Source organism: Pseudochaenichthys georgianus, chromosome 9 (genome assembly GCF_902827115.2).
Source record: "Pseudochaenichthys georgianus chromosome 9, fPseGeo1.2, whole genome shotgun sequence".
NCBI classification, from domain to species: domain Eukaryota; kingdom Metazoa; phylum Chordata; class Actinopteri; order Perciformes; family Channichthyidae; genus Pseudochaenichthys; species Pseudochaenichthys georgianus.
This window is the reverse complement of record NC_047511.1, coordinates 19,156,073-19,169,930: the sequence shown is the minus strand read 5'-3', so window position 1 is coordinate 19,169,930 and position 13,858 is coordinate 19,156,073. Positions and strand designations below refer to the sequence as shown.

Sequence of the window (13,858 nt, the reverse complement as noted above, 5' to 3'; positions counted from 1 at the left end):
AGAGTGTTGAAAATACGAACAACATCTAAAAAGTAAGAAGGAAATTATAATTATGTGTGGAGGTAAACGTGGGGGTATTTTTCACAGCAAGGGATCCATCTTGAATCATCATTATAATCTGACATCTTGGAGGATTTGTGTTGCAACAGAGCATAATGAGACACTCATCACAGTGTGAAGGCTTTTTAAATGATCACTTTCTGTTTACGGAATGTTGTAGGATATGTTGGGAACTTAGCACCTTTTTGGACACAACATGCAACATATTTGTTTTTGTTTTATTCCTGGTAGACGGGGGGGGGGGGAAGGGTTATTGTACATGTGGTTCAGTGTCTTGGTAAAGTAAAGCCGGATTAGTAAAATAACATGAAAACATCTTGAACTCTGAATACACAGATTACTCTGCAACTGATGTGCATCTTAAGTCCCATCCTTACGTGAATAAAATGTGTAAAGGTTCATGTTTTTCAGTTTCCAGGCAATATGGAAAAGTGTTACTGCATCAAAATATTTGTATGAAGGCCATTACATTCAGCGTATTAGAAAGGGCCCTGTAGAGTTTTCTTGTAAACAACATTTTCTTTTAGTGTTACTTTTCGAAACACATTAGGCGCATTCACACCGCAGTACTTTTCCCACAAAGGTTCATGAGAACTTAGTTCATGAGAACTAAAGAGTTCTCATGAACTAAGTACAGATCGCGTTCACACCGGAATAAGTCCCTGGGGGAGGATTAGGCAAATGAAGCCGCTGACGTCACTTCTTCTTTTGCTTTGGGTTTACTGGCAGGCCGCAAACCACTTCACGGCGTATACTGCCACCCGAAGTCCCCGGCCGGAAGTCCCCGGAGTTGGGGAATGGCTTCAGTAGAAGCTGCTGGGAGTCCCAGCAGCTTCTACTGAAGCCTTCCGAGTAAATTGCCAGAACGCTGACACCTCCTCATCTCCACCGCTCCCATGTTTTATTTTGTGTTGCCATAAGTTAGTCTCTCTGCGTTTCTGCACTGGGCTAATGCTAATAATGCTAATGCGAGGATAATAAACTGGCGGCTTCACAAAACTTTTTGGGAGTTTTACGGGGCGTGGTTTGCAATCCGCCCAGCCAATCAGACATAGGAACCTTTTTCTCCCACGAAAGTCCCTGCTCTCTAGCAGGGACCTGAAAAGGGGATGAAAAGGTTCTGATTAACTCATTTTAGTTACGGCTCTTTTTGGTGTGAACGCAACATTTCGGAACTATATCGGAACTAAAGTGGGAAAAGTACTGCGGTGTGAACGTGCCTATCGTTATACCATAACAAATGTCATGAATGCATTTCCTTTATTTCTTTCAACATATATATTTAAATATTCCGTTTACCTGCTAGCAGTAGGCCTATTCTTCTTTCTGTCCTTCATGGCAAGCTACCCTACGATATGCTGCACATCCTTATTTCTTTAGAGCAAACAAAATGGATACCCACTCATATATTTATTCCTCCAAAGGGGACAAAACATCTTTGCGTTACTCTTACTTTCTGAATGTGTGAGGTAGAGTATTTGTCCCCTCCTTGATTTAAGTAAGAAGCATAGTCAAAAGTGTGAACATGCTGTTGCAAAATAACCGTATAAACGTACTGTAGGCCTATGTGAAGAAATCTATACTCTCTGTTGGAACACTGGATGTATTTGACTTTTTGAATCAGGAGAAAAATAAAGCTTTTCCCCTCAACAAATTCATCTGATGTTATCAAATGAAACAGTTTAAAGGGGCTGTCTGCAGAAAACCACAATGTCTAAACGTTGATGCATCTCATCACTATTAATCTTTGTTCGCTTAAACCCCTTCACAAAGAGGTCAGAGGTCACGGCCAACTAGAGTAGCTGCTATGAAACTGCCAGGGATCCAGTGTTCTTCTGAAGGAAGGGAAGGATGGAGTTTGAACCTGATGTAGGGACAATCTAAAGTGCTTAGTCACTGTGCCACCACAACTAACAGTACTACTGTACTCATTTAAAAAACAGAAATACTAACAACAAAAAAACCTTTACAGGAACAAGCCAATGCCAGGCACTAAAGATTGATTCCTCTTTTGTAACGTCTCCCCCGCGCCCTCAGGGCCCAAAGTGAAACGCACCCTTGCTGTGACAGTTTCAATATGAAGCCAATTTCCTGGTACAAGTCAACAGGAGTGGGGCTGTTTAAGTACGATCAATAACAACACAGTGAAAATGGAAGGAACTCATTCAGATAGATGTAATGTAGTGCTGTGTCTGTGTGTGTGTGTGTGTGTGTGTGTGTGTGTGTGTGTGTGTGTGTGTGTGTGTGTGTGTGTGTGTGTGTGTGTGTGTGTGTGTGTGTGTGTGTGTGTGTGTGTGTGTGTGTGTGTGTGTGTGTGTGTGTGTGTGTGTGTGTGTGTGTGTGTGTGTGTGTGTGTCTGTCTGTGTGTGCGTGTGCGTGTGTGCACTGTGTTGAAATGCTGAAGAATTTACTGACACTTTTCATTATTCTTTCTAGGCAATCACTGAATGAGTGCTTAGCTTAAAACAAAGCATGAATTGTTTAAGTAAATGAAAACAATCTTATCTAAAATTTCACTATTTTTACTCGAGACTGTGTTCTGTTCATGTTAGCTATGATTGGTAAAGATTCAAGATTCAAGATATTTATTGTCATATGCACAGTAATCAGACAGTTACACCGTACAATGAAAATCGTACTTTGCTAGTCCACCCTATAAAATACAGGAATATAAAAATAAATAAATACTTAGAAAAAACAAATACATTTGGCACACGGCAACAGCAGCATAAAAGGGCAAATGAGTAGCAGCAGTTTAAAAGATATTTATAAATAAAGTCACATTAGCTAAGAGTCTTAAGGAACATCTCCTGTACAGAAGAGCTTCTTCTCCAGTCATCTGATTGGATGACGGTACAAAACGAAAACGATAATTATAGGCCTACTCGAGGCATTCAGACTGCTCCTGCAAACATTTATTTGCACAGAGCAGAAGAATGCAAGATATTTAGCAATGTATGTATAGCATGCTGAACACTCCACACTCATTGAAAACAATTACAAAAAGCTCCCCCGGCTGCTAAAACACACTCTATCTGACTGGGGCCTACAGCTTCATTTAGCGATGACCTAATTTCAGATTCTCTCCATGTAACATTTACAAAGTGAGGCAATTCATCTTTGGAATAAGGGCTTCATGTCATTCATATATGTTCAACTCATCCATCTTTGACTATTTTCCAAATGCCTTCATCCACTGCCTGCCTTTCAATCCACCTTGTTTGCATTCAAAGCTTATACATATATATTCTGTATATTTGTGACAGAATTTCGATGAATATGATATGGGGAAAGCAAATCAACCAATTTAGATCCAGTTAACGCTAGCATACTGATACTCCCTATTGCTTTAATACAGCACAGCAGAGCTAGTATTAACTGTCTAGTTACCATAAGCCTTCATTTTTGCTCACTCTGTTTGTTGGGAAAGGAGAGCTTGTACGGAAAGTGTAAGAAAACTGTTGTTGTTTGTTGACATCTGATCCGACAGATATTCCCTCTCTCGTATTTTACTTACACAACCACACACACACATTCAGGGAAAGCTTTAACACAGACAGCTGTTTGACAATGGCTCCCATAGGTACTGCTCCAGGTAGCTGTATCTGTCAGTGAGTCACTATGAAAGCGGTAAAGTGCAGTAGAGGGAGCCTACGCAGCGCCCGCAGAGGACTTTCAGCCCTGAGCTCAGGCTCTGAGGCAGCACTTCCTCACATGCACCATACTACATTTGCCTCTTTTGTCATGATTGGCAGACCCTTCTGCTACAGATCCCTGACTTATGGTACGACCGAATAGCTATCTTTAAAGTACAGGCATGATTTAATGCCTGGCCACTATTATGCACATCACACAGGGGCTTTTTCATTGGTCCAGTTCATGCTTTATGCAACTTTGTCATTTGTTCATTTTCTGACATTACAATGATGGTAAGATTGTGCAGTGACTTTGACCATGAGAACTCAAAATTGTAGGGCACAATATGTTGCATGTCATTGCCTTTCTGAAAAGTAATGTACCCCTTTAAATTATTGTTTAAGCCTAGTAGGCTACCCTCTGATCAGTGTAAAACAGCGTATACATAATGCGAACTGAGACAATGATGTAGTTGCATTAAACTTACTATTTTGTATTAGTTGTTCTTACAAATGAAAGAGGAACATCATTTTGAACATGATCCGTTTGTTAAGAAAGTAATTTGCATTGCAATTAGGAATATTACATATAAAATGGGGTTTATTAAACTTGCATTCAAGTGTTTTTATATCTTATTATATATATATATAATACACTTATTTTAGAACATATGCATGACAGTTTTAGTCATCAAAGTAACCCTACTGTCCCAATTGTACCAAGACTGCTGTTTTCTTTGACAAGATGCCCTCATGGTCAGACTCAAGTTTAGTTATTAATAATGTATTAAACACTTTACACACAATGTACTTGATAGAAAACAGCACAGAGAGAACAAATGAATAAAAGAAAATAATCATAGAAAAAGGAAGTAAAGCAAAACATCATTTCCACAGCCTGTAGTCCCTTTCACAAATATTCTATTGGTTCTAGGATTGGTTCTGAAATCATGAAAAGCATTAAGCCATTAGTGAAAAAGAATGGATGAATCAATGAATAACTTCCATTTCCCTCACATGTGTTTTAACTGTCACTTTCCACTTTTTTATTGCAAGTTTGTTGAGTAACTGCTCCACTTTGGCATCATTATTTAACTTGTACGAATGAAGAATAAAGTCTCGAGGGAGGAAATGTTTTGCTGCTGTTGAAGGCTACGAGCAATAGTCTGAGGAAGATTAGACTTCTCATTTGGTTTCACATCACATTCCATTAACCAGCCTTTTGTTTAATTACTCATGGTGGATAAATGTTTGTAGGGGGAATTGCACAGCGCTTTTCCCTGCCTTGCTAATGAACGTATAGACACATTTGACTGGCTAAGCCTTTCACGGGCTGTATAGTGCTGTAGATTTCATTGATGCAGCTCGTGTTGTTCAGTTGAGCCCATTTATCCCTGACAACAACATAAGCAGCAGTGATGTACTACATAGATAATAACTCCCCCCCTCTTTTTTAGCTCTCCCCCCTCTTCTCTCATTCTGTCAGTGTAGACTATCTTGTTAAGGTCCTCCGAGATGCTGTCATTTGTGATGTGTGTATGTGCTGCTAATGTTGACACAGCAGTATGTGTAGGTCAGGAGTGTCACATTTAGTAGGGGACATATAGGGGACAAGCACACACATACACACAAATTAGTACCATTATCCTGACCTCACGCAAGCCTTTCTCTGACAAAGCAACAAGGTGATGGGATGAGGAGTTGTGAGGAGATGACAAACGGATCGATGACAAGAGGAGAGGAGATGAAATGAGACAACTAGGATGTAAGGAAAGTCAAAAAGATACAAGACTTGAGATGAATGGTTGCAAAGTCAAGGATAAAAGAGGAGAACATAATATGTTGAGGTAAGATTGAAATGAGAAGAGAATAAAGGGAAAGATATAGATGAACAAATATTTTCAGAGGGTTGGTTATTAACAAAAATAGCAAATGAAAAAATCAAGAAATATTTTCAAATATAATGGAATATTTGCCTGTTAGCTAAACCAGCGGCTAAAACATCCAATCACCGAGCTTCAACCATAGCTGTGGATTATGGGTAATTAGATGTTTTCGCCTATCAAAACCTCTGAAAAAAGAAATGTATCTCAGAATCGAAAGGGAAAAACACAAAAGCATTGTACACAATTCAAGCCAATTAATGCTGTGTAATTAACAAGGATAAACTCATGTTTTTTAGTTGATGAGTACTGCAGATATCACTGTAAAATAATTTGACAGTGAGGGGAATATTTCTTGTTTTACTATGAAAACTTTTAGACCAGAAATACTGTTTTCCCCCCGTGAGGGTTGACAATAACTTTACATGGGCGCTGGTTAATAGAACAGAATAGGGGAAAGACGTAGTATACACGTTCTCCTGGCGAGACCTCCACTGGACGTGGATTCTAAAAGTACAATATACACTTCTCGCTAGAAATCTAATCAAAAACTATTTTAATGGCCAAACTATTCTACAATTTAGGATTTTACAGAGAGGATTATTTGTGAATATACGACCCTCCGGAGCGTTTGCAATCAACGGGAGCATATGCCGCAAATTGTTGTTTCTTACACGACCACTAGAGGTCGACAACTTTAAAACGTGATTATAGGTCGTAATAAGCTGCTTGAACAATCGACCTATTTGGTCGTTTTTTGGAGGAGGACAGGCTGTCTGCAATACATGTATACCTTTATTTCGTATAGGCCCATTTGTCCAACAGCTATTCCAAAAACAAATAGCCATTGTTCAAAGGCCCATTGCTCCGAAAAAACAAATACACATTGGCTATGCAACAAAAAGAAACACATGGCTAATTAATATGCAGAATTACCTCATCGGGATAAAAAGTATCACAACCTCAAAGGCATTTATTTTCTGAATAACAGGCAGTGGGAAACATTGTCTTTCAGTCGAATAAGAAATGTGTTGGGCTATTGGGATTTTGGAATAATACAAATAAAAACATATGAACTCACATTAAAACATGTAGCCTATGGTCACTTAAATAGCTAGCTAGCTACAGCTAATATAAGCAACAGTTGTGATTTCTGCTGACCAGAAATGAGAAGACCGGCCTAGCTACATTAGCTAAAATGTGTGTGCAAAACTTTACGGCTGTTAAACACACATGGGAAACACATAAACATTATATTAGCACTCACAGACACAGAACATCTCACACACACACACACACACACACACACACACACACACACACACACACACACACACACACACACACACACACACACAGGGGATTTCAGCTTTAATTGGCTAGTGCGGAGATTCCTTTAGTGATGTCGTCAGTAATTGAATTTGACAAAGAGGAAGAAAACACTCTGAAGTAATGTTTTGTGGGTGTGTGTGTTTCTTAATGCATGTTAAAGGTTGATACAGGGTGTGTATTTCTGCATGTGTTAGGACAGATACAAAGCAGATTAAGAATTGATCTGTGTGGCATTTAATGAACCAGTCACCGAGTTTGACACGCGCCTCTATGACCCCCCATCCATGCACACACACACACACACACACACACACACACACACACACACACACACACACACACACACACACACACACACACACACACACACACACACACACACACACACACACACACACACCTCTCTGTCCTTGAAAAGGCACTATGTGTTTGTATTTAGAGTATATCTTTGTCAGGACGTTGGACGATATTTAATGAGAAACTCAAAGACGTATCCTTCACATTTAAAAGAGATGTGATGAGCATTTTATATTCACATTAATATTGTTTTCTACTACCTAACACTCCTATTGAGATCAAATTACAGTAAAATGTGCAACCTGTTCTCAGTGGCTTTAGGATGCTTCACTGCTTCTATCAGACATTTTAAAACAGACGCTAACCACTATTGCCGTTTTCAAACTTTCAAACTATCTCCTCTGTGTGATGAATAAAGTATTATAGTGTATGCCCATAGGTAGGACTGTGGTTAACAGAAGTGCTTCATCATAGTTTGAGGAAAACAGATGTCAATCAATTGGATGCAGGTTTCTGAAGGTCATTAGGCTATTCTGGTCTATGGAGGTGTTCAAGCATCACGTTTAAAAGACCGAGAAGGACAATTTAATAAAGGAGAGGCTACAAGCTGTCACTGCACTTGATTATAAAAGAGGGGAAGACATAAGGTGTGGAGGGGGTGAGTAGGAGAGACAGGTGAGAGGAGAGTGAGAAGCCTTAATCCTGATGATCACAAGGAGACAGAGAGGCCAAAACAGTCAATTAATCAATGTGTTTGTGACCTAGTGTTTTCTGAAACTCTTATTTTTCTTTTGTGCTTGTGATTATCTTCTGCCCTTTACAATGTGTGTACAAGCTGGATACATTTCCAATAGATGTTGATGACTGTAGTTGGCCATAAACATTTTTGGGAGAAAGCAACTTTGAAAAGAGTACACATTGCAAATGAAAAGACTGCATTGTTATGGAAATGTGTTAGGACATGAATAGGAATACTGGATTTACATGAGTCAATACTTACTGTCAAAGGGGTCGTTTTTTTCTTCTCATGCCAGGAACAACATCACCCATTGAACAACGACACTGAGTATATAATATAGACTTACATATTGTATATATCACAACAGTCGAGGTCACATGAGAACAGATCAAATAATTTATGGCAGACTAGAGTTGCCAAGTGGGATCGGCCAATGGTGTTAGACGTATTTCCCTCACTCTAATTTCTCACTTAAATGTTTTTCTTATTTAATAATAAATAAATAAATAACAATACACTTAATAATAAACTTAGTATTACTCAACATTCACACACAAGAGAGAGAGAGAGATAATTTAGCTTGTCAAAGGTGTGAATGTGTTAGTTAAAGTGAATTGCTTGGTCATTGCTGTTGTGAGGACAACACATCAAAATACCTGCCGGATTCGTCAACATTTTTTCGAAGATCTGTTAGTTTTACTTTACTTCTCCCCATGTGTTTTCATGGTTAACTGTTCTTAAAAATATATATATGTACAGTATTTCCAACACATTTGGTTATCTATTATACTCAGGGTTCGAGTTATAAACTGAGCTCTATGGGGGTCTTTAAATCGTACGCACGCACATGCACACACGCGCATGCGTGCACACACGCACACACTCAAACACAGACACACACACACACACACACACACACACACACACACACACACACACACACACAGCAGCCCTATACTTGCTACACACGTAAATATGAAAAGGTTAATCTATGCATACCACATAATACATCATCTCAGCTTGCGCAGCACGCTCACAGGCATAGATTGCGCAATAATGTATTGCGCACCTTGGAGGTGCAGTGCAGGCATATTGTCATTCAAGAGATGCGTAGTTATTTTGGAAAACATGTTTTTATTTTAGCCTATTTACCTCGTTAACGTAGACAATACTCATTACATTGACAGGCATTCTTTGTGATTAAAATAATGGTTGTTGGTAATGTATTAGCGCCCCCACAGATGTATGATTGCACTGCGTCTGTGGGGGATCAGACCCCTCCTTGTGGGAGCTCAGCTCCCATTGGCTCCCACATAAGTCGAACCCTGATTACACTGAATGAAAATGAATTGAATACCTATAAAGGCTGTATAAATGCTCGTATTAAACATGTTCTACTAAGAAAATGAAATAAACCTTATTCATCCAGGGCCTCGTATGGTTTCTGTACCGCACCTGGGGACAGAAAGTCTCCACAAGGTTAGACATGTATTTAATGCTTTTGGATTAAGGTTAGTATCATGCTTATGTTAAGGCCAGGTTAGGGGTTGAGGTTAGGTGTGAAGCGATTAGGAGGAAGGCTAGAGTAAGCCTCATTGCTATTCATATCGATAGAACGTCCTCAAAAGTGACCAGCATGTCTGTTTGTGCATGTAAGTGTGCAGTGAAAAGGTTGATCATACTGTCACTCTGTGTGGTTACATTAGGGGAGGAAGGTGAATTCTGCAAGCTGAGATATAAAGTGATTCGTATTATAAATGAAAAGATTAATTATTTAAGAAAGCATATCAGATTATCATCAGTGCTGATACATCTCTTGTTTTCTTTTTTTGCTGGCTTCTTTGAACCACATGCTCTTAAAGCAATACAAAGTGTCTTAGTAAGCTTATGTGAAATATCAAATTTGGTTTAAAAAAAAATTAAAAATAATAAGCAGGTTTTTCTGACACCAAATCCGTCTCCTCCCTCTGGGTTTGACAGTACTACTACTGCCATTTATTTTTCAGTTAATATCATGTTACTGCAATATGCTGCTTGTGCTATTACGCAATCTTGAACACTTCTAGAAGTGTCTCAGGCGTAATTGCAACTGATCAAAATGAATTGAATTCAACTCAGAGAAATTCAATCTTTGCATGAAGCTGTATTACATTGCGACTGGTTCTCCATCATGTTCTATAGTTTAACTTCTTGTGCGTCACAATGCCAGAAGGAAGTGTTTGTTGGAGGATTTGTCTAATGTGTTCTCCTGTTGGTCACTGGGGGAGTTATTGCTGAGTACATGATCATATCTCAGGGACAATTTCATGTACATTTCTCTCGGCAATCAAAAAGATTATTGGTGCAGTAACGGTTTTTAGCTGTGATTACAAAATTACTGATAACAAGAGACACAATCACAGACATTTTACGGAATGGATTGACGGAAAGTAAATGACAAAAAGAGGACAAGGTAATAGAGGAGAAAAGCTGGGAGAGGATTCTGTCCAGGTGCCTTTGGGTCATTTTTTAGGCCAGAAAATAAATGAAAGGTAAAGTGGATTAAAGGCAGAGGACACACGCAAACACACACACCTCCAAACTCACACATTTTCCATTTAGGAGTAACAGGCTTAGGAAATAGTAAGCAATTTAAAGTGCACGGCATCAGACCCGACCATTAGCAACACCCAAAGACATATATCTAGGATAGCTGCGACCTTGAGGACGTCCAAAACTATTTTTTAGACCTCCATTCATCTAGTTTGTACGCTGCAGACACATATTTGTTGTTGAATCAGCACAAAGTGCTAAATGCTCCCCAGGGCATCCCATTAACATGTTCAACAGATTGCTTTGTGATAAAAGTGACTTCCAGGAAGTGAAATATGAAATGCTTCACTCTAGGCTTTATAGAAAAAGAAAAGGCCTCATTGTAACCACTTATAGTAAGAGTGCAGAAATGTCTTGCATCCGTCTAACATCAGAACTGATTTGAATTTAAACATTTTTTAGGACTCAGTGGTCAATCTAAAGATGTTTTAAATTAGAGTTAGTTAAACATTTTGTCCAATATATCCTAAGGTGTGTGTGTGTGTGTGTGTGTGTGTGTGTGTGTGTGTGTGTGTGTGTGTGTGTGTGTGTGTGTGTGTGTGGTGTGTGTGTGTGTGTGTGTGTGTGTGTGTGTGTGTGTGGGTGTGTGTGTGTGTGTGTGTGTGTGTGTGTGTGCTGTGTGTGTGTGTGTGTGTGTGTGTGTGTGTGTGTGTGTGTGTGTGTGTGTGTGTGTGTGTGTGGTGTGGTGTGTGTGTGTGTGTGTGTGTGTGTGGTGTGTGTGTGTGTGTGTGTGTGTGTGTGTGTGTGTGTGTGTGTGTACAGCAGAGGGTGAGTTATGGCTGAGGAGTTATGCTGTGCCCCGTGTCACACTCGCCCTCTCACCTCCATAAATATACTGGCCTCAATCAATAACTAATTAGCTGCTAATTACCATCCTAAAATACACAGCAGCAATCACATAAATACACAAACATCCACATATTGATAACTTAAGTAGGGTTGTGCCAAGTGTTACACCTCCAGATGCTGTTTGTCAACACAGACACATACAGTTCAGGGCTATCACTTGATGAAGGTCAAAAGGTCAGGACGAAAAGTTGACTATGAATATGCAAAAAAGCTGAGAACGTCTGAACTGAAACCCTGTTTTGATCTATACCGGACGTTAGGCTCATATAACCCCATTCTCTCCCCTCTCCCATCTTAAGTCTTACCCTCTCTGTCTTCCTCTCCCCGCTTGAATGAATTTTCGTAGAGGGAGCTGCTGATTTGGTCTAAACGGCAAAACTGTGTTCAGAATCAGCAGCTGTCGGTACTTTCGCTGCACATAGCGTTTGTTTTGTATCCTTTTGTCTCCTCAGGTAAATAGTGCGTTAGTGGCTGCTCTGTGTGCACTAGAGAACACAAACATTGCATTTCAACAAAAGAAGAAAACACTCTCTTTATATGATAAAAGCTGGCAGGCAGCATAAACGCCAGTGTAAACTCTGCACATACGCTTGGGGATGTACAGATAACATGCAGACCCTATGGGACACTCGGTCCCTTTTTTTAGAGCCTACTTCTAGTCTAGGTTTTGGATTATTTAAGGTGAAGAAATATGCTATTTATTCTCCTATTCCTGAGCTGAAGGCACTCAGTCTTATCAGGATACTGAGGATAACTTCAGATTTATCATATTTTTCAGACTAGACCTACTACAAATAGTGCATCCGAAAAGCACTTGAAAATAAATATTTTTCAAAATGATCTTTTCCACTGTGTTCCTCTCTGACCAGCAGGGGTGCTCGTTCTCCCCCACTGGCCCCCCATCCATCTCTCTTTCTTCTCACCCTCACCCTGACATTTTGGCAGCTGTTACCATGCGTCCATTTTGCGTTCCCTCAGGGAGCCATGTTGCTTCCTGGCAGTGGATTAGCGCCCCATCACTGGCACTGTGTGTGTGTGTGTGTGTGTGTGTGTGTGTGTGTGTGTGTGTGTGTGTGTGTGTGTGTGTGTGTGTGTGCGTGCGTGCGTGCGTGCGTGCGTGCGTGCGTGCGTGTGTAGTGTGTGTGTGTGTGTAGTGTGTGTCCTCTGCTTGACCTGTCTTTGCAATGATTCAGTGTTATTAGTAAGAGATTTAAGCTCAGTGTTTTCTATAGATCTTTCAAACAACTTGTCAGTGTATGAATAGTTTTTTAAATGTGTGTGTAGATCTTAATATGTACACACTCAAATTGAGAGTCACCTTTCTAATGTATGGACACAAAATGGATGAAGAAGTAGTATTACATTTAATTTGTTTTAGCATATTTTGTTTGTACTCAACATATTTAAAAAAATTGCCAAATATTGATCAAGGATTATAATTCGATTAAACATTCCTTGTGAAATAAAGTTATGTTTGGACCTGAAATGTTGACCTCACTTGACCTAGCTGAAGTCACAGAAGGTGAACTCCAGCTAAAAGTAGTTTAAGCCCAGATCTGGCCTAAAGCCCAAAGCCATTCAACCCAGCCACTACCAGAGTCTATCAGGCCTGTCAGGTCCTGTCACATGTTGTTACTTGTTGGGTTGCTGACTTTTGAAAAAGCCAAATCTTACTTAATTTTGCCCACAAAGGGTACCCTGTTATAACCAAATTGTAGTCCATGCCATACACTGCAGTGGAACACCATGCCTTTTTCTAAATCTGAAAAACTGAAATAAGTTATACTGTCCCACATGAAATGATATCAAATCACATCAGGTAAAACTGGGTAAAAGCCCAAGGGTTTAGCTGCTTTTAGAGCTTTGGGAAGCAAAGGTGACACTTCCCATTTCCAGGAGCATCACTATTTTCCAACTGAATAAATACAACTGCAAAAAAAATCATACTTTGAAACCATTTAGAAGTAGTGCAGTTAAAAGCCTGTGATCTAGTAACCTCAGGTTATTTGTAATTTTTACAGATGTATTCACAAAAATCTGTGTGTGTGCGTTCATGTGTACGTGTTATTACAATGTCCTACCTACTAAGTGAAACACCTGCACCTCTCTCCCACTGGCCTACATCAACGGTGCTTTTTTGCAACACAAACACACGCGTCAAAGGAAATGTACAAAGTCTAAGTTAACCTGACAGGTGAGAAAAAGGGAGAGAGAGAGATGATGAAAAACAGTGAAAGATCAACAAATAATGTGGCTTTGTGAAATAGAGCTAGAAAAAAGAGAGACATGCTCTGAGAAAAAGATAGATTGTGTATATACTTACCAAAAATGAGACACAAGGCCACACATCATGAAACACAAATCTGATGTTTATTTTGAAATGCTACGTGTCGTCTCGTTCATCAATAAAACATCAACCTATTGGATTCCAGAAAAGACGGGGGCTTGTGCTTCTTCCTCCTCTCTGTTCA

General features: G+C 39.6%; 1 protein-coding gene across 1 annotated transcript in view; it reads left to right on the top strand.

Moving 5' to 3' along the window:
• Positions 1–13,858, top strand: part of LOC117452222 (transmembrane protein 132C) — a 279,729-nt gene that overhangs the window by 223,009 nt on the left and 42,862 nt on the right. The window lies entirely within an intron of this gene.